Source organism: Platalea leucorodia, assembly GCF_965183815.1.
Source record: "Platalea leucorodia genome assembly, chromosome: 3".
Lineage (NCBI taxonomy): Eukaryota > Metazoa > Chordata > Aves > Pelecaniformes > Threskiornithidae > Platalea > Platalea leucorodia.
In genome coordinates, this window is record NC_138825.1 from 7,337,434 (window position 1) to 7,362,807 (window position 25,374).

Sequence of the window (25,374 nt, forward strand, 5' to 3'; positions counted from 1 at the left end):
TGCACAAAATTAAAATCTAGGCAGATAGATACCAGTATGGATTCAAATATCCAGTGACACAAATACCCATGTATAGGTGCTTCCAGTAGAAATTCCTGAATAGACTGTTTTCATTGAACAAGCTTCCTTCCACCCATCTTTCATGCATCAATCAACCTTCATTCCTTCTGCCAGTAGACCCTCCACTTCTGTCCTCGAGTACCCATTTTCAGGTTCTGACTAATATCAGTAGAGGTGGTAAGTCCACATCTCAGTTGACCACAGAGAGCAGTGGATTTCTGACTGGAATACTTTTCTGGCTGCTTCTTCGTGATTGCTTGGACTTAGATGAAGCAGTCTTAAAGGAAACCTGATCCCAACTGTTCTGAGTCTTGACGCATACTTGGATATTTCCTAGAGGCTTCTGAAGGTCTCCATGTCAAAGGGGAGTGGTGATATTTGCTCAACAAACCTCATACCTTTGTCTTTATAGCTAGATTTCAAATGTCGCTTGCTGTCCTGTGCCAACATGGCCCTAAATAAGTTTAGCAACAGCTCTTGGGTTACATGACTAAGATGTAGACAGCAAGAGAAAAGCCAGACAGAATCAAAGAAAGAGTAAGGTAAGCCCTCAGGTACCATGACAACAAATACATTATGAGAGCCTGAATAGAATCACCAATTTCATGACATTTTCCCATTTTGGCTTCCCCTTTTTGACCTTCTAAAAGGAACTCGGATTTAACTGAACACCCATACCCATGAACGTGCACTGCACTTGATCACCATCAGTTGCTGTTCACTCTGCTATCTTCTAGCTAAGCTGAAAGTAATGCTAGATTAAGGTAAACTCAGTCACTTCCATCCATTCTGTGATGCTGTAATGCCACTAGATTGCTTACACTATTGCACTAGATTGGTCTTGAGTACTATTTTTTACCCTGAGTACAGTGCTGCTCAGATTTCCTCTCTAATAGCCCCACTGAAAATCCTGTATGCCGAACAGGGAAGGGAACAATCCTAACTAACCCCTGCCAGAAAAAGAAAAACATGCGTAACAGCCCAAAAGGAATGAAGGCTACAGCTAGTAAGTCTTTGCTGTTCCAGTCACCTGGCCAGCATTTCCAAAGACTGCATTCCTAGTCTTTGTGAAATCTGCCATCAACTTGGCCATGGATTTGGAATAGAAATTAAGCTTTGGGAAATTGTAAAAAAAAAAAAAAAAAAAAAAAAAAAAAAAAGAGGCGATCTGTCACAGTCTTTACTGCACTTCTTCCCTAAATATTAGGTTCTTGGGCATTAATCAAGCAGTATTAAGCAAAATCCATTGTAGGTGACTTGCTGAGCTAAACCTATACACTGTTGTTTTCCATAATAGTCAGCACTGCGCTTCCAGAAGGTGGCACCAATTATTATCCAATGGACAATATAATACACTTACCATATTGATCTTCCTAAGGCAGCAAAGATAAGGCTTTCATTTTGATGAATTAAAAATACACAGACTTACTGAAATTCAGTGCCAAATAAAAACCTGACCAAGCAGAAAATGGCCACGTGGCTTGGGCCCTTCTTACTTAAGGGACTGGCTGTTCTGAGGTGATTTCATGTCAGCTGTGATTATCAAAGTACTCATCAGAATAAATCATCTTAAACTAGAGTCATTTGCTTGTAAAAGCCATCAGCAAGAAGTGTCCCTAAGTCTTGATTTCTTTCCTAACTTGGACTGTAAAATTTCCCCTCTAGAAGGACTGCTGCATGGACCGGAGTCCTCAGGTGCTTGCTGTAGAGCTTTATCAAGTATTTATTTACGTTAATAGTTCTCTTAGGTAGCGGGCATCCTAGTGTAGGAGAAAATCAGTGATGCCTCTGATGTGAATGAAAACTGTGCCCTTTGGAAAGGGGAAGGATGCTCACTGGTGCAGATGCTCCCCAAAAAGGCATGAGAACTTCTGTCCTGTGGTGTCACTGTAGGATTCAGGATTACCTCAGCCCTCGTTCAACTGGTGAAAAAATGCATAACACAGATACTGGTGCTGGTACTATTAAAAAGGTGATTTCCCCCTGAACCTGCATCAGCATTCTAGCACAACTCTCCCTGTGTTTACTGTTTATTAGCTCTATCTACTATTGCTTGAATAGTTCTCTTGGCTATGCATCCACTCTCTTACAGCTTTCTTGTGGTAGTGACACTATTGCAGAGCCTTTTATGTGTGTAGGAATTTAAACAAATGTGACTGGTATCAATGGACTTTCCAATTTAGCAGAAGCCTTGTTAGTTTGGCTTTTCAGTTCTCATTAGCTGATCAAGCGAGGGAGCTTGGTTCCACATGGCCTCTGTTGGGCACAATGGCCCAGCCATGGTCAGAAAAGTCCTTTTTATGTAGAGAAGTAGGTTAAGATATGCACTTGTTGATGGACAGCTATGGGGCTTGATTAATTAGTTTCCATACCATCTTCTCTCTCGCCTTCCAGAAATAAATTTGACAATATAAGCTAAAATACTCCAAAATAACAGAGGAAACACTGAAAAATGGGCGAAAGGGAAAATCTTTTGCTCTCAAAACTTGTGCTGTGTCAGGTGGACTGTTGTGAGAAGTGTATGTGCCAATTAAGAAATACTGGAATGTTCTACTGCCCAAAGAAAAATGTTTTTAACTAGCATTTTTCTCTGGTATATTTTGAAAAGGGCATATTTGAATATTCCAAACCATTCATATAGCTAAGTGCCTAGAGCCCTGACATGTTTAGAACTGATACTATAATCACATACAATTTAATCTTTCGCTCCAAGTTATCATTAAGGGATGTCATGCTTGTAAAGCCAGCAAAGTATATGCCTGCTGTGGCCTGGCAGGGGTGTGGAAAGAAAAAAACTTATAAATTTCATATATATATATGTGTGTATATATTTTTATATTATATTATTATATATGTATATGAAAGAAATACATAAAAGATTTTGCAGGAACAATAGGAAGCTGACAGTCACCCAGATGTGGTGAAAGTAAAAGATACTAAGCTTGTTTGCCAGAGGTTGGAGTTACAATAATGGATGTGGGTATCTTAGCAGCAGTTAGAAAATTCCAGATTCAATGCTATGTACTCCTGTTGAAATTGTTGGAAGATACGGGTTTGTGTGCTAATAACATTTTTAATCTTTGTGGCTCCTTGTTAGTTTGGAACTTCCAATCGGTAATCGCTTTTCTCTAATTCTGTTTTTCAACATCTGTTTTTTTAATTAAAATCCCTGCATGATTTACAGCTTATTCCTCATCGGCTTCTCCTCAGACCTGGCATAAAACCCAGTTAATTTGTTGTTCTGTCTAAATAAGTAAAAGGGAAGACAAAAATACATAAAGCTTCCTTAATATTGTTTGGTACGAGCAGATTTTAAAACAAAACAAAACAACTCTATCAAACTACAAACACTATTAATACTGTCTCATTGCTTTTGATGGCTCTACATCTCAATCCCTTCATTGCTCTTCTAAGCACTTTACCATGTAAGCTTAATTTCCATGTACAATCTGTAGCATTAACCTGAAAAATCTTAAAATCTTTCTTGCAAAATGATGTTTGTGTGATCGTGCCGGTCAGCAGAAACCCCACCTCCCATTTTGCTTCACTCCATTTCTTCTTCTCCACACCTTTGTGATAATTTTGGGTAGCAAAGGTTTTCTGTCCAGGACACAGCCTAGTGTAGAGGTAGATGTCTGTACTCTAAAATCACAAATGTTCTTGTAACAAAAAAATGTACTTCTAGGTAGAATTGAATATATATGAATATGTGTAGATATGCTCTGCTTTCCAACACAAAGGCATTTCATCTATTTTTCTTCTTTAATAGAAATGTTGTGCCTAGGCAAGATAATTTCTGTGTTTGTTTGTTTAACTTGTGGCTGTTGCCAGGGATTTTTTTCAATACCCATTATGTTTGTGTTCAGATTGTATAATATTTCTTTTTGCATTAGGCTGTTCAATTACAGCAGGCACACAACAGCAATACAGGGTAACAGTGAAGAGGCTTTTACAATGTGGGTAAAATATATGAAAAGAAATATTATTTTTCTTTTTAGCAGCCTTGTATTATGCCAGAAGTTTGCTCCAGGGAATAGACAGAGAGATCCTCACAGTCTATTGCATTGTGTATTAGTTGGTTTGGTTCATCATTCATTTTGCACTGGCAGTGGATGCAAATTGAAACCCTTCCAAAGGGCCTGGAATCTTTCAAGCCTCCCAAGACCTGAGCCTCCATCTGCAACTAATTTTGCAGATGATTCATCTCTTGTCTTCAAAGAAGATATGGGTGCAAATTATAATTGTACTAAGACACCTCAAACTTTTGAGATGTTCAGCCGAATGCAAATTTGCATCTGTTTTCCTTACAACAGACTGAACCAAAACTTTAACACTTAATCCCCTGAGCTTTTAGAGCACTGGGTGCTCTGCAGTTGTGAGAATCAGGCCAGTCATTTCTGTGCTTATCCATGACTTTTGGTGTCTATACTGAGTGCCAAGTCAGTCACAGTCAGAATTTGTCAAAGGGTACAGCATTTTCTAACACAGAGTGACACGCCAAGTGTCATGAACCCCACAACTGAGTTGTATGTTACAATGCAAAAGAGCATTTCAACAGATGCCCAAATTATAGCAAGGAGTGCAACTCAGCCTGGCTGAATAATGCTGACCCTACCCCCTATGGGCTAGATAGTAAATCTTTATCTCACATTGGGGAAGAGCTGGCTGCTCACCTGGACCCAGAGAAAGTTCCTTTCCTATAAGGAGGAAAAACGTGTTTGCAGCCTGGTCTGTGGTACACTGGCTTTCCTAAGCCTGCCTTTCTACCACCTTTACAGTTTCCCCTTTGGTAGCTAGTGTAAATGCCGCCCCTTTCTCACGTGTGCTCTCAGACATAGGCTAGACAAGAATACCAGAATAAGACTAACACATTTTTAATGCCAAGTTTGGGGTCTATGTCTGCACTCTTAAGCAGAGTGAATCTCCACTGATTTACTTCAATGTCAAGAGGACCTGGTCAGACCTTTAAAAATGTCATTTTGGTTTTCAGTCTTTATTTGTATCTCTTTCTTGTGTCAACACTGTTACACACCAGAGAAGGTCTGAACTCTTACTTCTTCCTTTCATTGCTGCTTCTTGTAGCTGCTTTTCTCTGCTTTGGAGCTGCTGCTCTTTCTCACAAACTCTGTCCTCTCCGCTAAGATCTGTCGTGGACTGGCTCTTGGGGGACGGGTTCATGTGGGTCACCACTCCAACCTCCACCAGGACATGGCCTTGTGCAATTGGCATCTGATTCTGGTAAAGAGAAATTGATGGTGGGTCAATTTTTATATGGCTCTGTTGAGAAACTCCGAGATGTTTAGTTTCTGTTGCAGGATAGCTTTGACCCTGCGTGTTAGCCTTACAGGAGCTGAAGGTTCTCAGTTTTGTTCTGATGCGATGTAGTCTTAATTTTACACACTGTTCTTTTTAGAAAATGCTGTGGATTCCTTCTCTATCCTAGATGTCACTTCTGGTTTAGTCACCCTTGACTAAAATACAGTAGACACTAGCTACTTTCTTGATGTTTACTTTTGCTTTCTATGTGATGGTAGTGCCTATGTTGCAGTCTCACTTGCCTAGGTTGATTGTGCCTGTGTTTTGGGTGATAACGCAGTTACTACTATGAAAAAAACCCAACATGAGTATTTTTTATACTTATGCGAAAAGAATAAGGTCAGAAGAAAACTTTATGCCAGTGGTACTCAAAAAAATCTGCAGTCCAAGCACAATGCTTGCTGTGATGGGTGTTAAATCGGAGCACAAGAAAGCACATGTTGGTGTGGACAGACCTCAGTTCTCTGGTGCACGTGCTTAAGAACCACTGCTCTAGAGCTACAAGCATTCGCTGCCCAGTAATGCTAGGATTTGTGTGGTTTATTCACTTTACCATTTTGACTATGCTTGGAAGTACAAAGGAATAATTCAGCCTTGCCCACGCTGTGCCACTGTTTTCCATTCGTTTCCCTTGACGGAGCAGCCACATGGCCACTGGCTGTACTAAGTCCACACTAAGTAGTGAGGCAGCCAAGCAGGGCTGGGATGTGCAGAGTGAAACAGCTGAGAATGCTCCCTCAACACGTGTGTTGCATTGGAGTTGGGTTGTTTTTTACTGGTGTTAGCATGGCTCTGTGAACTGGCTGTTGCCATCAGCTGGAGTGTGTTGGGCACATTCTTGGACGTCATCTTCCAGTCCAGTACATCCAAATGGGATCCAGTTCATGCACTTTGAGACAACCCTGTGTCACGAAGGAAAGTAAAGCACGTAAGGACAATTGGGAGATTTGTTTCAAAGCAGTGCACCAGATCCCAGCTGAAGAAGTTAATGAGGACTGACTCAGGAATCCCCAGAAATGAGGGACTTCCCATAAGGGTGTGTGCAGCCTGCCATGTATCTTTAAAACTGTGGAAATAAGAAAGAAGGACACATGCTGCTCTGTGAATTCCCGTCCTGTGGTGTCCCGTAGAGGGACTGTCTGGTCTGTGCAGGACATTTGACCCTTCTAAATAAGACAGTCCCCTTCTGCCGCAGGCCTAGGAAGTACCTGGATTTCTAGCTTTTTTTTTCTTCCCCACCGCCCCCTTTCTTCTGAGCTTTTCAACTGCTGAAGACTTCCTTCACTTCAGTGTTCCAGGGAGCAAGATCCCCTTTAGGGGTCGTCAGAGAGAGTTTCTGTTCCCATTAGTTAGGGATAGGCACCTTATCAAACCGCCCTGTTGGTTTTGTTACCACATTGATACCAAGTTCTTTGGGCGTTTAGTTTGTAAAGTTATTGCTTTGACATTTTTCAGCTGTAGAGCTGATGCCTCACATCTTGAGTGAGCCATTTTTATGCCAGGTTGTTCATTTACAGTAAATCATCAGAAGGTGGTTGGAAAGGAACAGATTTGCATGGAAACTACATGATCCAAGTCTGAAATTAACCTTTTCTGTACAATCAGCCACATAACTGGCATACTGGTACTACCTCAGCCTTGCCACCTCATAAATGTCAGCTTCAAATGATCCAAAGACCTTTTGAATTTCAGTTGTATTAGTGTGTATTTTTGTTTTCGTGTATATAAATGTTCTATACCTTATATATAAGTTAGAATGTGCCAGTAAAATTGCTTCTTTTCAAATAATATCATATATGCAGTATGGAAAAATACTGATCTCAGATACCTTTGTAGTTCTCTATAAAGCTTACAGCCTGAAAGCACAGGTATGTAACAGTGAAATACAAATGCAGAACAGAAATATTTTGCATTAACTTGTAGATTACATTGGTTGCATAGCAAATGTATTGCTGAGCTCTATATGTATTTGTGTTTCTGAAGTACAATATAACTTCTTAATTCACCGTGCCCCTGAGTAACTGTGGGATGCTTCATACTACAGGAAAAACAGAGCACTGGGTAGTCTTGAATCTGGTGTTATGCCCAGGCTTTACTGAGCACAGTTCTGTACCTTTCCAGTAAGATTTCTGCTCTCCATTGCAGTGGCTCAGGACATTGATATTGCATATTTTGTTAGGTTATGTGATAAAGGCTCGTTGTTTCATGAAGGAGCACAGAGGCACCATAGCATTTGGGGGACCCCAATATCCCAGTCAGAGACCGGAGACCCAGACCCTACTGAGGCTGGCCCAGGGGACCCTCAGCCCCAAGGGCTTGGAGTGTCACCGGCACTGTGGGTCAAGGGGAAATGGTCTCCAGAGCACCTTACAGATGAGGGGAAATTACCACCTGAGGTGCGGGTCTCATTATGGAGTGTAAGGGGGAACATCTTGGGATGCTTAGATGTATTGGCTTAGGGGAGGAGCCAAAGGCAGGGAAAACAGAGAGGGATCAAGATGGTTTGGGAAGGAACAAGCATGGAAAAAGAGAAAGGGGGTAAAAGGGACTGGTCTCCTGATCGCCGCAGTTTGTCCTGTGTTCTCAGTAAGCTCCATTTCTGTCTTGCTGGGTGAGGGGCACTCTGTTCTGAGTGCATTTGTGTGTGTATGGGGGTCTCACTGCCAGTAACTGGAGTTGGACTATGGGTCACAGGGGTTCATGTGTCTGTGGTACCAGCAAAAGGAGCGAGCAACAGTGTGTACATCAGTGTGCGATTGCTAGCGAGTACAAAATTAGACTACCAGCGAGTAGAATAAGAGGCCAGGGAGCCAGGTATCAAGGCAAATGTGAGTCTGGGCCAGATACCAGAGAGACCAGAGAGTCTGCAAGTTGGCTATGGTAGGGACCCAGAAGTCCAAGACAGCTACTAGGGAGACCATAAGGTCTGTAAGTCTGTGGGGGCTGACTGAGTGCAATCCGTTTCCATGTGTGTGTTTCTGCATGAGGCAAATAGAGATGAGAGGATCCAGGGCCAGTTTCTGGATAGGCTGAGTGCTTAAGACCGGTTCTGGAGGGGTATGTAGTGTGCATGCAAGAGCGTTTGCGGACCAGCAGCTGGAGTGGGGCTGCTGGTTTTGAGGTGCCTGCAGCTGGGGAGAGCAAGGACTGAGGACAAGCTATTGGATAGACTGAGTGTCTGAGGCCAGTTACTTAGGGCATCTGTGTTGTGTGTGTAGATATATATGTTTATAAATGTGTGTGTGTATGTATATTTTCCACTAACAGGCTTTTATCCTGCTCAGCCAGAGAGCAAAACAAGAGGAGGCTGTTGGTGCTGTTTGTTTGTGTGAGTGCTTAGTGTTTCTGTCTGCAATGAGCCATGTAGCTGGCCATGTGTCTGCGTATATATTTGTTGTATACCTGTGTTTGTGTGGGTACCTATTGGGAAGAGATGCTCAGCCTCACTACTCACTGGACCTGGGAATATGGAGCTGCAGCAGCCTCGCCTCTATCTGGCTACTGCATTTGGCAACTCCTAACATGTTTGTTGCAAACTCTATGAATGCTAAAAAGCAATAAGGTATTCAGTATATGTTTTTCTATTATGACTGCTGAGAAATAACAGAAAGTCTTCATGAGCAAAATATTGCATAAATTGCTTCAGACCTCCTGCAGCAATAATTTGCTACTCTGTTTGGTGATCACTGAAAGATTAAGCCAGAGAGCAATATTCTGTTCTGTACAGACAAGAGCAGACTGGATTTTTTGTATGTCATAATATCCATTCTGTAACAGGCTGGAAAAAGGTGCTGGAAAAAAATTCTGATGAGAACGAAAAGTTAGTTGGCTGAAAAAATTTTACAGAACAAATGCACGCTCCATTTCTAAGCAGCTTCTTGTGCAGATGATATACTGCCCTCATTTGGTACACTTAACTTCTGACAGAAGTCCTGCTGCAGCTTGCTTGTAAAACATAGTGACAGAAGGCTCAGAACAGTGTTCTGTGTTAACCCTAGTGAGGACGTGATGAAACCCCACCAAATCAGTGTGGTGTCATTTGATCTGCATTCTCTATTCATTTGTACCTTGGTTCAAACAGAGCTTATTTGAGGGAAATGCTTCCAAACCTCTTACAAAAACCTAGACAACAGCTCTTGAAATATGGCTATGAATGTTCTTCACAGGGCTCTATTCCATTCATTGGATTATTTTGGGATCTTTTTGTTTAGTTCCCTTTTGAGTAAAAAGAAAAAAGACTGTGATATTTCCAAACAAGCAAGAGGTTTAGTTACAAAAAAAAATAAATACAACATTACCCTTGAGAAGATAAACATCTCACAGAGCTCGCTTCAGGACTCGTTACCTTGACATCTTCTAGACAAGCAGTTGAAACCTATGAGATGAGCTACTGTTTATGCCAGATCTGAAGCTCCTCTTCCTACCTGCTGTCAGTCTGTTCAAGCACGAGTAAAGTTGCCATCAGGTGTCTTCTGCAGGTGGGTGGAGGGTAAGTAAATTGGCTCTTCTTGCACTGGAATACATTCAGTTATGATCTGTTTTGAGTCTTACTCATTTTCTGGGAATGGGTCATGTGTAGTCATAGGTTAGGTAATAATTTGCTGACAGACTGGCTGTCAGAATAATCCATAATTATGTTTTTCTTGGCCTGACTCTGATGTCTCAGCAGCTGCTGTCAAGACCAGCCTTAGGTAGACAAATCACTGCTGTTGCGCCATTGAAACCAGTTCAAGTAATACCAGTATCACACCCACAGCCTCCACATGATGATACACTCATACGGCTGAGTAGGGAATTTGCATTCAGGAGTTTTTTGTTGCTGCTTTTGAGGAGGGTCCATGGCTATACAGATCCAGGCTCTTCCTCAGGCTTAAATTCAACATGACCACATTGAAATGTTCATTTAGCCACATTTCAGTGGCCAGATAACAGCAGCTGGGTTTCTCTTCTACATTTCCAGTGTGTTTTCGCATCTGGCATTTCTCAGAAAAATCTTTTTCACTCATCCAAATCAAGTCTAGAGCTAAAGGGAATCCCCACCTGTCATAACCTCAAATCCCAGTGTAGGCTCCTCACTCGCACCATCTCAGAGTGGGAAGAGTTACTTTACATATATAGCTGACTGTTGTTCCAGATATCCCAATCATTCCCAACATAAGAGCTTATAGCAGACAAACCCAAGAGCTCTTCTCACGTTGGAAATGATTTGGTTGCCTGCAGTCATGCAGGAAAGTGAGGTTCGGGGGGAAGAGATCGTAATTTATGTTGCTGTGGGCCACTTCAAGAGGGACAAGGAGAACTGCTGTTCAGCTGTGCCATCAGCCTTGGCAGGAGAGAAACGAGTTCCCCTCTTGGTAGCCTCTATAATGCAGAGGAACACTGCATAAAGCAAGATTTACAGCAATGGAGAAAACAACTTTAACATACTGTCTTAAAAAAGACAGATTATGCATCCATATTACACTTTTAATATTTTTACTTAGTACAAAATTGGCAGGCTTATACCACTACTGTGCTTTCATCTGTTACTGAGAAAACACAGATATTAATTGTGATCAGTCAATGGTGGTTATTTCAGTGTGGAAACCTGATCCTTAGCCTCTGAGCAAATTGCTGTAAAAGAAGTCTACAACTTTTTTTTTCTTTTTTCTTTGCTCAATACTAGCCTTTCAGGTAAAGTCTTGTTCTGATCTGATGGCTGTAATCAGCAATGATGTATAAGCTGGTGTGTACATAATCTTCCCATTTTGCAGCATAGGTCTATCATCTTCTTTCAGTGTGTTTTCTCATCTGACATTTCTCAGAAATGTCTCTTTCACTCATCTAAATCCAGTCTGGAGCTATTATATGATAGACAGATTACAGCATCCATGTGCTCCCATACTGAACCAAGCTACAAATGAAAAATAAATCTTACCTGGTCTTGACATTTGGTAGAAATATAACTCTTTCCAGCTGTCTTAAGCAACAACTTTTACTTGTTTTAAGTGTGACTTCTCTATCCCGTTTATAACTTTCTACACTGTTTGTCTCCAAAACTTCAAGAAGGAAGTGACAATAAGAATGAAATTTGTAAGGCTTTCGACTGGGCTTGCACAGCTACCTGCAGTGCAGGGCTGTGAGCAAGAACTCCTAGCCAGACCCCTCAACAATTTGTTATTGCTGTGATGCTCTGGACCTGTGTCATGTTACATTCACAAATCTAAAGCTGGACCTCACACTTCTCAATCTTTTCTTCTGTTGTCCAGAAGTGTGTGTTATTTTGATTTTTGCAGTAGCGTTTAATAATCCCCAACAAGGATTAGAGCTGTGTTGTGTGGCACAGCACAAAAAGACAATGTCTGTCCTTGAGACCCTACAGTCTAGAATAATAAACAGTATATACCAGAGGAGAAAAACAGTCAATGGGCATAAAAAAATGATAGGTGTCCATTCATAATCATAGTAGGAAGTGAAGGCAAATGTTTGACCTTATACTCTGTCTTCTGCTGATCTTTGTCACCCCCACGATAGTGGAGAAATCAGGTTATGGAACCAAGGAACCGTTCCTTAATAGGGTGATGCTTACCAAGGCTGGCAGTAAGGTGACAGGATCAGGGTCTTACCAATTCTCGGATGCAGCTCTGTACCCCAGCACCATGAGAAAACTTCTTGCCCACACCCCCTATTCCATGGCTGGGCTGGAACAGCATCAGATGCAACAGTTATCACAATTAATGAAGTATACTTTGATCAAGACTCATACTAAAGCTGCTTTATGCCACTTCAGCATTGTAACAGGTATTTAAAAGCACATGATTAATTTACACCCCCTGTGGATAGAAGTCTGTAAGTTGGCCTCAGTGTCTGTGAGAAGCCTACTGTTAATAAAAAGTTAATAATAATTATTATAAATATTATTCTTCTCAAATTCAAGAAAGTGGCCATGTTTAAATCCAGACAGTTCTGAGCAAAATAATAGCTGGTCTCCATTCACATGTTAATAGGATGGTTTCAGCATGACACAAGCACCCTATCAACACGAGTGGTGTCAGCCAAGGAAAGTGGGCAAACACACGCACTGGGAGAAGCACCAAGCTCCTCATTCCCAGCATGGGCCCTCCAAAACTGTGTCAGGGTATGCTTGTGGTCAGTGCAGGAAAGTTTGCCCAGATACCACTAGAGATCCAACCGTTTTGTGACAAAGAATATTCCCCTTGCTTGAGCTGTCCCTTCCGACTGTGATTTATTATTATTATTCTAACATCTACGGGCCTGGTTGTACGAGGTATTGTACTAACATCAGAAGTGACAGCTCTCACCCTTCAAATCTGCTGTCAGAGACAAGGTATAACAAGTAGGCAGGAAAAACAAAAGGCAGGGGTTGAGAAGGGATGGAGTAGTAAAAATGAGGCATTTGAATATGCATTACTTGGCTGTTTATTTCCTAAGCTTCAATAGCTTTAATAACATTGCATATATGTTGATATGTAGGAAGGCTTAGAGAAAAGGAAATTTACACAATTATTAATTATATGTATACATTTCTTCTAATATTTAAGAACTGTAAGGATTTTCTAGTGATTGATCAGTATTGCCTGGATTTTTTCCACCTGTGGTGTCTCGGATAGCAAAGTGCAAACTGACTTTTATCATTACACTAGTATATTTCAGATCAGCTGTATTTTTGAGGCTGCTGCTAATCCGATCCTAAAAAAAAGTGAGCGGCATTGCTCACTTCCAAAATTAGTTTTAAGCTTTCCAAATGCTTGGATCGTGAATGTTCCTTATCTAATTACCTGATGCCCTCTTTCAGTGTGTTATTGTATTGCTTTTTTTCCTCTTTTTAATATTATGGAAATGTAAAATAACTTGACCTTGAATAGATACCTTGTGGGGATTCCTTTAATATATGCAGTGAATTATACGAATGCCCCTTGACAGTTAAAAGGATTTTACCTCTTGTATTTCATAACAGAGCTTTGCACTTCAGAAGCAGCAAAGTTTCTGGTCCGAAAGATCATTTGGATTTGCTCGTTGATTGTATTTTTTTTAATTTGTGATATGTCAAATGGATAAGCAATCTCTCTCACTTCTGCTGATTAAAAAGTTCTATTAAGAACCTAGATGATAAATATATATGGTATGAAATGAACTGTTATAAATCCAAAATGGAGACATAATGTAATAAAAGGCCTTTTCCTCAATATCCTACTCCATTTTTCTAATGTGTAGCCACCTATTGTCAGCTTAATTATTTTAAGGTAAGATCAACCTTAATTAATCAAAGTAAAGTAAGACTGGCTTTGCAATATTAAAAAAAAAAGGCAAAATAGACATATGCATGGTTAATACAGTACACATAAATTAAGATATAAGAACATAAGAGGATATACTAATAAACTGGGTCATAGTAACCAATGATACAGTCAGAGTTAATACTTCATTGACACAAAGAGGGACAACTTGCTGTCTTCATCTCAGAAATAAGCATCATTGTGTCAGCTGTCAGCTGCACCGAGCAGAAAGCCTAGTGTAATGACTGGTGTGCTACGCAGACAGAGGAGAGGGAGGCACCCTAAACTTTAAGAAAAATGAGCAGATGTCAAGCTTATTACCAATTTTTTGAGTTATCTAATTTCTGTATAAAATGCCTCTAAAATCATCAGCTAAACCCAGCCATTGTGTTCATCAGTTTCAGCAAGCAGGACCAGGGCATTAGAAGAAATCTTAAGTCTGCTTTTAAATAGCTCAGGTTTTATGTGTGGTGGTTTTGGTTTTTTTCTTTAATGGATTCAAACTATGGTTATCTAAGGTCTGTTTTCTGTAAGTGAGGGCTTTTAGGAAATCACTATTAAGCTACAAGCTGAGTTTCATTCCTCCCTATACAAGCATACTAGCTGCTGCTTCAGCTTTTGCAAGTCTTCCATTGGGATCTGTGGTGTTGCAACATCTGCAAAGGGGATGCTAGGGACTGGCAGGCCCCTAGTACTGACTCTGCTCACACCTCATTAGCTCCAATGTGTGACAGCATTTGGGACATCAGGTAGGACTGGCAATGTCATCTTCGTGTCCGCCCCCTCACTCAAAGGGAGTGTGCTTATATAATGACCTTGAAAATTACATGCCAGATCTAGAAACAAATCAGTTTAAAATCCAGGATTGGTGGGAAATCTCTCTCATTTTCCCATTCTCATTGTGTGCCCGTATATTTGGGGGAAAGGGGTGGGAAAAAGAGGAGAGTAAATTCAGAACCAAATATGGTGGGGCTCATCAGGTTGCTCGTGTTGTTCATATGTCAGTGGTGCAGCCCCACTTTACTCTCACTGCAAATCTGGCTGATTGGCTTTTCCTCAGAGTGAAGCTTGATTTTTTTTTTTTTTTTTTTTTTTTTTTTCCTTCACACAGCTTTAGTGCAGTGTTTCTGTGGCAATTATGTAAATTATATGTCACACCACTGCATATTTTCCACATCATTTGATTTGACCTTTAAAACTAATAAGAGAATTATCATTTTTACGGGTAATTTGTGTTTCATGGTATGAGACAGCAGGACAGGGACTGATGGGGGAACATCAGAACACAGAAGTCATGTGGCAGAATAGTGCTAGAGGCCCATAAGTAGGTATCCTGCATGCAACAGTGGCTGATGTGAGCTCCTGAAGAGTAAATTAGAAGATATATTGTGGAACAAACTTCCCAGAGGGGGAATTTTCTTTCTAATAACCATCGGTGAGGTCTGGGCTAGCCATTGTTCTTTTGGTTCATAATTGTTTCTAACACATGCATTAATATCTCATTATAATCTATACATATATATGGATATATATTTCAGGTAATATAATAAAGGATATTACTCTCTCCATACAAACATTGATAGGTTATATCTCATGATACATATACATGTTTAATCGCTCTTAATCACACGAAACCTCTAGCTACATTATCAGTTAATTAATTAATCAGTTCTGTTGGTTAAGCATGCACTGTATAATTTTTCAGTTATTTTTGACTAATTTTAAAGCTGCTGTAATGAACTCCTCTATGCATCCACCTGTTAAACCACTATGAAAGGCAAAATGTTAAAAACAAACAATTATCTATGTATTTTCTTCCCCAAATTGCACAGAACAAGCATTATTGTTAACAGGTTCATCAACAGCACTGTAATACTTCTCTTTCAGCCTCCTTCTGCCTCAAAAAGACCTCTGGAAAGTTCAAAGTGTCAAGAAAATTGCTGCAGAATTGTGATAAGACATGACGTTCGAGCAGCAAAGACTTCCATAACACTAGCTAAATGCCTTATTAATCTTACATGTGTCAGATAAGATTTTCCGTGTGTTTAGGATGACGCCTGGCAGGAGCGTAGGATGTTCTGTGTGGGCTGTGGTTAGGGGAGGGCGAGGACAGAGTCTTATTCTTCTGACTGAAACTTAATATTTCATATGCATTTAGCAGTAATGGGAACGACCCATATATGGAGCCCTAGGAAGTGATGGGAAAGATTCCTAAATGGAATAACATACGCTAGTATTTTGGCCACACTTACCGCTTCCCAGCTTCCCTCACGGCCAATTTTTGTCTGGTATTTTCTTCTCTTTATTGTTGGATTACTCAGCAATAATTTTGTTTGGCTTTTGTTGCCTTTTTCTCTTTCCCTGTTCTTCAGTTCCTCTCTAGATTTCTTTCCAACAGATGTCTGCTGTGCTTGTACAGTCCACGTTTCTGGTAGGTAGTTCTCTGTCCCACCGCAGCAGAGCCACATGGCAGTTCAAGTACTTGACCAGGAGGTTGTGATACAGGCTTATCATGCAGTGGAAATGTACCTTACAGGTCAGTGTTAGGCCAGCAGAGCTAAGGCATCCTGCTTAAACAGAAGCAGGAGACTCGTCATTCTTTCTTCAGTCTTTTTTGGTGGTGTTGCTGATGGTATAGTTCATTCTCTCTTAACTTGCTTGTACAGCTCTTCGCCCTTGCACTTTCTTGTACCCATTTTGTGTCTGCGGTTAAAATACATGAAGCTGATACTTCCCTCAGTGTGCTGATTTGATCTTTATGGAGTCCATTGAATGAGCACACTGAAACCCAGGGATTTGAGTCAAGCTTCTGTCCTGTACAAAAGACTAGATGAACTAAATCATCATTGTAAGATCTCAAACCAAAAGAAAGTAAAAATCCCAGGGCCTTTTTTGCATAGCCTGATTAATTTTGCAGTTACATAAGACCTGTGAGTATCCTGTAAACGCTCTTCTCACCTTGAAAAGAAGTTTGCACCTGTTTCTCCTCATCTTGCAATGCATTTGGGTTTTTTCCCACCTTCTGCTTCTTTCTTCAACTGAGCACACTTTCCTTTTCCTTGACACAGCATATCTTCAGGCTTTTCTTCACACAGAAAAAAAAATCTACAGAAATGTAACAAAAAATATGAAAACCATCTGACTTGAAGATAGAGGCACCCAAAAACTTCATGCCAAGTTCCAGCTTTTTCAAGACAAATTCCAAAAATGCTAAAAGCTTAGTAACTATAGCAGCACAAACAACACCACTACAATATGCCGCAACAGATTGTTCATATGTCACTATTTTTCCAAAGTTCCTTGGCAAACATTTCCATCAGTAAACAAGTCAAGTGAGAGAATTGTAAAATGGCCAGCAAAAAGCCTCAGTCTTCTCTGGCTAATGAAATCCCATTCTGGTACTTATCACTATTATTCTGTTCTTCAGCCCCTCTTATTTCACCTGTGCTGACAGACTACAGTTGTCTCTGTTTCTGCCTTCACAATGAGGCTTTTGCCTGTTACGCCACCATCCTCTTTGTATTGCAAGTTTATCAAAGCAATGTCGTATCTAAATATTGGGTCAGATTCTCACCTGGGGGGAAAACTTACATAGATCCATTACCTTTGTCAGAAAGATGACAAATTACATGCGCTGGGGAGCTGGCACTGCGTGTTGCTTGCGGCATAGAGCCCATCAATGGAACTGAAAAAAACATTAATAATGCCAGTCCACTAGCACTTAGAGACAGATTGATACTTCATTTTTTTTTTCTATTGTCTATTCTGCTTTGCTGCGAAATATGTCAGTATCATCAGAATTTATTGTTGAATGAAATGTCTGGGGAATAGGCCAATTCATGCTATATGTTAGTGATGGGCAAGTGCTAAAAGTTTAGGAGTTCTTACTTGATTATTACTGGAATAATCTCTTGAAGCTGCAAAATACATATTCCTACAGTACTAGTACGTACAGCATCTGTAAAATTGGAATTGGAAAGTTGCTGTCTTTATGGAAAAAAGAACCTGATTGACCAACATTTGAAACTGTCCTTCTGGGTGAGAAACTGAAGGGGTTTTTCCTGATATTTATAATTACCTGTAATCTCAATGTTCCTTAAAGTTAAGTAAAATTAAGGTAGATTGAATTGTAACATTTGTCTCTTCATATATGGAAATAACTGGGACAAGTCTTACTTTTGCTGAAGCCAGTGGAATCTTTGCCATGAGCTTCAGTATGGAAGGAATTTAACTCACAACGTTTAATGCTTTCGCTTTGCACAAGAAAGGATGTTCTGGCTGTGCTTTGACTTTGGTATTGGCTGCAGTTCCAAGTTGCAGGGATGGGTGAAAAAAATAGTATGAGGAAAAGAAATATTTAATCGAACACCCAATCTGATGAAAACAATGCAGAGCTAACTGTAAATTTATCTTTTACTAATGAAAAAAAAAAAGGAGATATAACTGGCCACAGACCTAAAATATTGTGAACATATCCGTAGCATGTATTTTTAATGATGAAAAAAAAAAAAAAAATCAAGATTCTGGGGGTCATACAGAAGAAAGGAAGAAGGAATATTTTTTTGGGGGGCAATTCAGAAGGTGAGAAAAGTCCTAGATACTTAGCTACATTCAATCGAAATGCATCCCTCTCTCTCCCCATCCCAAGGAGGGCATTGAGTTTGTGTTCCATTCATCAGCCAAGTGCAGCAGTCTTATGTGTGTGCTGCAGTGTTAAAGAAATGGGCAATGTTGCTGAGAAACAGATTTCATTGTAAAGCCCAGCCGTAGTTTTTAAAGGGCATAGGGAACTGGACATTCTCGTGAGCCATAATGTATATCAAGTCATGTTAAAATGCATTTTATTTTATTTTCCTTTCTTAAAAAAAATGTTCCTTACTCCGGAGTTCGCTTCAGCTCTGTCCTCTCCTTTGGCTGCATTGCGGCTGGATTAAAAAAGGGAGGGGGTTCGCAGCATTTATTCTGTTGTTTCCACGTGGCCAGCCACAGTATTATATCATAGCAGTAGCATAATCAAAAGAAATCATTAAGTCAAAGTCACTTTTCTTAGGCTGTCCCCCTGTTCCACTTTTTAGCAATTTAACACATTCATCACTTGCTTTTATGCCACCCATCCTTGACTTACCAAGCATGATGGACTGCACAGCCAGGCCTTTTTATCAGAGCTTTCAGAAAGCTACATCCATACATCACCTTCCCCGTTTATTTCTCTAAGTGCCCTTTCGCAGTGCTTGTTTCTCTCTATGCAACATAGCAATAGTTATGGTAGATAAGTTTAACTATAGCTTAGCTGGTATCATGAATTGAGACTCCTGCCATCACTAGCCTGAGTTAATTATGATAATATTAGCAATGGGACTTTAACTTTTGTTCAAAGAACCTACACCATTCACATGATGAAATAGTGTTCAACAGCATGGTTGGCCTTCTTTCCAGCGTTTATTCCTGTATAGCAAAGCAGTGAGCTCCCAACAGGCTTAAAAAGACAAGCATACGATACAAAGCCATTTGTGACCTTCCTGTTGATTTATTCTCAACAGCCAACAGGTGCCTCATACAGAATTCAAACTAATAAATGCAGAAAGACAAAACCAACAACCTTACAATGAAATATGTCAGGGACAACTTCTAATCCTTTCTGTTTTCATAGCACTGCTTGTGTTGAAAAGATGAGAAGAAAAAAAGAAAGGAAAAAAAGGGGTGGGGGGGACACAATGACATGAGATGTGACAAAGAGGAAAATCCTGAAAGAGTTAGTGCCCCAGAGAGCTGCACAATGATTAACGATTCTTTTTTCAAATGCTAAGCATTTCCTTCTCAGTACTGGGTGACAATAGAATCATAACTTCATCAAAAATACTTTGAATAGTCTCATTAATGACACATGGTCTTGGTTTGTCCCTGCCTCAAAGTCCGATAATATTTTCATGCCCACTATTGAATGTGTGTTTAGCTTTGTCCTCCTCACTTGTACAATACGTTCATACATATCAGATCATCTGCTTCTGTACTTGGATGTTCAACAATTCAATAAAAGGTTAACAGTAAAAGGGGGGTAAAAGGGAGGGAAAGGATAAGATGAAGGTTTATTTTCAGTACAAGCTAACTAAACAATGGGAAGGAAAGTGTGTTATATCATCTGTACAAAGCAGCCTACTTCATCCAGTTCTAGCCACACAGGATATTTAGAAAGCACAGGCCCTAAATAAGATTTATTGTAGTACAGTCTTGCCTTCATTGTATAGAGCAGAGGCATTTTCTTCTAAAATAGCTGATTAACAGAAGCAGCTCCCTTAAGAATGGCCGCACGGAGTGTTTCTGTCAAGCCTCTACCTTGTATAAATATTTTTAATTAATAGATGTGTTCATCAAATATAAGAAAAAATTAAGCATTAATGCTCACCAGAGACCCTGCTATTAGAGTGATTATCTTAGATTTAATTTAATTTGCAGATGCCATTAATTTATTTTTAATACATCTCTAATTTAGTTTTATCTATTTCTTGTTCGGTTTTTGCAGATATTAGCAGGCTGCACTTCCTTCAAAGCCCACCAGCTTTCCCCTCCCACCTCCTTCAGGCTCTCTGCTCTCCACAGAGCGTATTTGTGTGTAAATTAGCTGGACCACTGCAGGCTAAGATACCGATTAATCTTTAAATGTGCCGCGATATAGAAGTTAACGTTCTAGCTGAGGGACTTAAAGCAGGAAACAGTGTTACCGCTGCAAGTCATCTGTTCTGTTTGGCAAAGTAGTAGTTGTGTCACATAGGAGCAGGCTGCCCTTGAAGTATCTTCTCTTCGAGTGAGTGGCAGCGGGTACTGTTGCACAGTATATAAACCACCTTTTGTCAGCTTTCATTAACCACAGAATTGACTTGTAAGACATTTGTACTTGGAGAGAGAGAGATGAATGATGTCCTGCCTTTAACAAAGGATATGTCAGTGCAGCAGCACCAAAGGGAGATACCAGAGTTGGTTTCTTGGAAAACTACATCAGCGTGTTCAAAGTTTTCTGCTGTCACAGCTCAGTTTCTTCTGCTTCATAGGTGTTTAAATTGGGGGTCTCTGCGCAACTGTACGGAATGAGATGGCTCCCAGACCAACACATCTGATAGCTGCCCTGTTAGCATGAGCTCAAACAGCCCTTTACTTCGTATTGATCTCAATAGTTTTAGGCTTGTGCACATGGGGTTCAGTGCATACAAGAGCACTTCATGATTGCGCTACGTTCCTGCAAGCATGGTGTTTAGGAAGGTAGGAGGTAGGGATAGATCATCTTTACCCCATTTAGACCAAGACAAGAAGTCAAGGGATGGAAGGCTGCTTTGCTCTGTTTTTGATCTGGCAACTCTGATACAGAGGGATGGCATGACTTTTTTTCCAGTCACACGGGAACTTTAAGGTAGAGCTAGGAGATGGATCTAGATCTTCTGTGTACTAGTCCAGGTCTGAGCTGTAAAACTATCCTTTGTTGTTTTATTATGTATGAGTGGTATTTGCTAACAAGCTGTGCTGCAGTCCAGTTAGCTCTGCTCTGTTGTAGTCAATATGTACTTTATCACTGACTTTAGAAGAAGTAGAGTACGCACTCAACCATTAGAAGCCAAGAAACTGCTAATTTTATATTGATCTAGAGAATAAGCTTCCCCAGCAGTATGTCTCAGCTTCTAGCTGGGGCTATCTCTAGATTTCAGATCTCTTCTAAAAGGGATTAAAGGGTGCCAATTGTGGTGAGGAGCATTTCTACCTCCTGGAAACATTTTTTTACTTCAGCAAGTTCAATTAGTATGAACAGTGCTTCTATGGGGATAATTTTGACTCTTACCATTCTTAGGCTGAATATGAACGAGCACCTCACAGATTCAAAGACCCGTGTTTCCTTGTCAGCCTCCTGACTCAGTCAGGAAACTGAGAATGTTCATTCATAAACTTTTCCAGTAAGTGGCTGGATGGAGAAAGATATTCATAATATTTTTTTAAAGATGCTTGCTGTTCTTTATTTCTATGATTTTGTCTTTTGTCCATATCCTGACCTCAGCATCCAAGGCTGTAAGTAGGGAAGATAAAATCATTTTAATAACACAGTGCTACCATCCCTCATTGTCCTTTTATTGTCTAGCTTAATAACAATGGCACCAATAAACCTAAAACTATCCTAGTCCCTAGTCTGAAACTAGTCTGGATGTTGTTTTATCAAGTTAAGCCTGATAAAAATCACAGCAGGCCTGGGAATAAGGAGATGCTACATTTGCAGGAACAAAATCCATGAGAGAACATGGCTCACACGAGAGAATATTTTTAGAAAGTAGTGTATGTGGAAGTGAACTGAATGGTAGGAGAGCAGGCTCCCATCTGATCAGCTGCGTACATGCGTGCTCTGTTAGAAGGCTGGAAATAATTAACGTTTACAATGAATCTGTCATAGCAATGAAGCATGTACCTCCTACGATCACAGTCAAGTTCTTATTGTTCACAGCCTTACATGAGACAACCTCTAGTGAGGCTTTAATGCTCACTTCACCTACTCATTTATGAGACAATCCTCAGAGAAGGGGATGGCCCACATGCTCTTTGTATGTGCTGTTGTGCTGTTCAGATTTGGGTGTTAGTAAGTGCATGGTGGTCAAGAAATACAAATATTAATGCAAAGGATGGAAGAAATTGACAACAATGCTTATTGCTACCTACCTCAACGTAATAGTAGAATTTTGTCTGTCTGGTTTGTGTGTGATTTTGTTGTTGTTGTTCCATACCATTTTTCTTCCCCCTCTTTTTTTTTCCCCCCAGTGTGTGAAAGTTAGTGTTTTATATCAACACCATTCTATAAGGTATGACTTGCTGAAAAATATTTTTATGAACATATTCCAGTTAAAGTATTTACAGTTGTTACTTCTGTTGCCTAGTGGTTCCTGCAGGGTAAATCTTTTCCTCTCTAGAAGAGTATGGAGGGAGAGATCCAGAATGATTCCCCTGTTTAAGGAAGGATAAACGTTTTATGAAGCTAACCTAATTGGGTGTTGGTCTATGTGATCTTCCTGCACCCCTACAGAAAGAAAACTACTTCTTTCCTGTGACAACAGTCACTAGAAGACATCTCTTTCACACAGACCTTCTTTGCTACCCAGTTTATGAAATAACCCATGCAATCTTCACCCATTTAGGTATTGCTGAAGACCTACTGGGTTGTGGGCTCCATGAGAATCTTCCAGGACTTCCAAGATCTTCCTTGTATGTAGGAATGGGATTCTTGTGGTTTGCCAGTTAATCTGAAATATCTGAGCATAAGTACATGTAAAGTAGAGAAAAATCTATTCATAGCAGCCTAATATTATCAACACTCTTCGAATGAGCATAGAGATAAGTGTGCAGACATGTAGACAAATCATAATTGCCTCTCTTGCACATTTTAAATCAGCTCCAGTGACAATAGTCTGCTGAAGTTGCTGCATCCTGACGAGGAGGTCAAGGAATGCAGTCTGTGTATCATCCCCAACATCAAAAACTGAAGAATTTCCTAATAGGAAAGCTAATTCCTGGGCAGGGCTGTGAGTCACTGCAGAAACTCAAGAGCTGGGAGCGAGGAGAGCTCTCTTGAAGACTTTGCCGTAGCATGAGATGTTCTGTCCATATCTAGAAATGCAGTGCTAGTGTGTTCGCTTTCCAGATCAGCAGGTCTCACTAGCTTCAACTCAGAAACACAGAAAGTTTAAAATATTCTGAAACAGGAGGGAATTTGGTAAAAGAAGGGATGGAGACTGCAGGGGAAAATCCCAAGTTTTAGCCAAACTGATGTGAAAGAAAATTGAAGTAACAATAAAAGGCTTGATAGCTCCATTATGAATGCATTAGCTGTAAATATGAAATGCAGCCTGCTTAGAAGGAGCTATTGTCTGCCAAGAGTGGAATGAATAAGTGCTCATATTGATTCCTTTTGTTGGCCACAAAAGATAGGCGTCCTGGCAACATCCCATAGTGCCCCTCTCCGTTGTGCCTTCTTCAATGCACTTACAGGGAAGACTTGCAGAATGTCACTCTTCTCCACAGCCAATGCCAGAAGTTATTTTTGACTGCTAGGGATTTTAAGCGTCATCTAGATGCCAAGGTAACCCTGGAGTATGTTAAGGAGACCTGGCTGTGATCCTTCACCTGTGGGTGATAGACTGCCTGCGATGAGAGACTGACTATCAGTCGCTGTATCAGCCAGATAGAGAGTTAAGTGTCTGCGAAGAGGTCGTGCAGCTTCAGCAGAAACCAGCAGTCAGGACAATTCTCAGCATCTTGGCACTAGAAAACAGTCTTCTGATTAATAAATAAATAAATAAGTCAAGTCATACAAGAAAGAAGCCTGCTGTATGCAAGATAATGAGACCATGGATTTTAAGAGTTGCTGAGAGCCTGAAGAGAGATTGGTTCTCAGCAAGGATTGTGCTGGTATTTGCTTTGTGAGTCCCCACTGTGCAAGGACTTATGTAAACCATAAAACTTTCCCTTAGACTACAAGCTGTGTCAACTGCTGGACCAGGAACAATTTACCTGTGGTTGTTTCACTTCACAAATATACTGTCTTTTAATATATTCTGCTGTGATGTAAATGTGGGCTAGGTATTTTTCCAGTAGAAACTTGGCCATTGATTTCTTTTTAGTGCTACACAAAAATATTTGGCCGTTTGATTATTGCAGATGAAAAACCTGCTGTGCAGTATATGCTTTCAAAAAACACACACAGGCATCACAGTAAAGGCAAGACTCTCCATTTGCAGAAGAAATGAGTTCCATTCAGGGGAGCATAAGATTATAAAAATAGCTATGCTGGTTCAACCCAGGGGCTCGTTATTCACTCTCCTGTTTCCAAATGCTGCAGGATGAAGTGTCAGGGTACATGGAACAAAGGGACTTCAGGGATATCATGACTGCAATCAGTGGCACATCCCTGGTCTTCTGCCTGTTCTTGGTCACCAGCATGTGAATGTATGGCAAGCAGCAGAGTTCCTCTGAGTGACTGACCATCCTGATGGGCTGTTGAGGTCCACGCTCTTCATCATCTTCCTCACAATCTTTGGCAACCTGGGGACACTGGACTCTGGTGAAAGGCTCCAGGCAGAGACATTCTGCAAAATTATTACCTGCCTCTTCTTCTCTGATTCTGGCCTCATCCGCTGACCTCGTGTTCACGTTTGGCCTCTACAATGTCAAAAACAATCCTCTACCAAAAGGAGAGGGAAAAGGCAAGATGAGGAATTGATACTATGTGAACTGTCCTCAGAGTAAGCAACTGTAGATATTTTTTTCTGCTATGACAGAAAAAAATCAAGCCTTTTATATATTGCTTTTATCGTCATCATTCTCCTTCGTCTCACAGCACGGTTTTGTAAGCCCAGCAACTGCATACTGAAGAATGGTGTGTTATGGTAAGTAACTAACAGCAGAAATTATATCTGATAGATTTTATTTTTCCTTTCTGTTTTGAAATTAGCAGTGTTTTTTTTCCCAAACATATTTGTCGTTTAGAATGATTACCTGTGTAACTTTGAGCTATAAATTTCTTTGGACATCTGCTCAGAGGAGGTAATAGTTTATTGGATCTGACATGTTAGTCATGTGGTAGTGTTTCTGTTCTCTTAATGGCTGAGCCATAAAAATTTTAATCAGGATTCTAGTTTTTATCCTAGAACAGTGAAAATTGAAACTTGAAAATTTGAAACTATTTTTCTATGTGGATTGG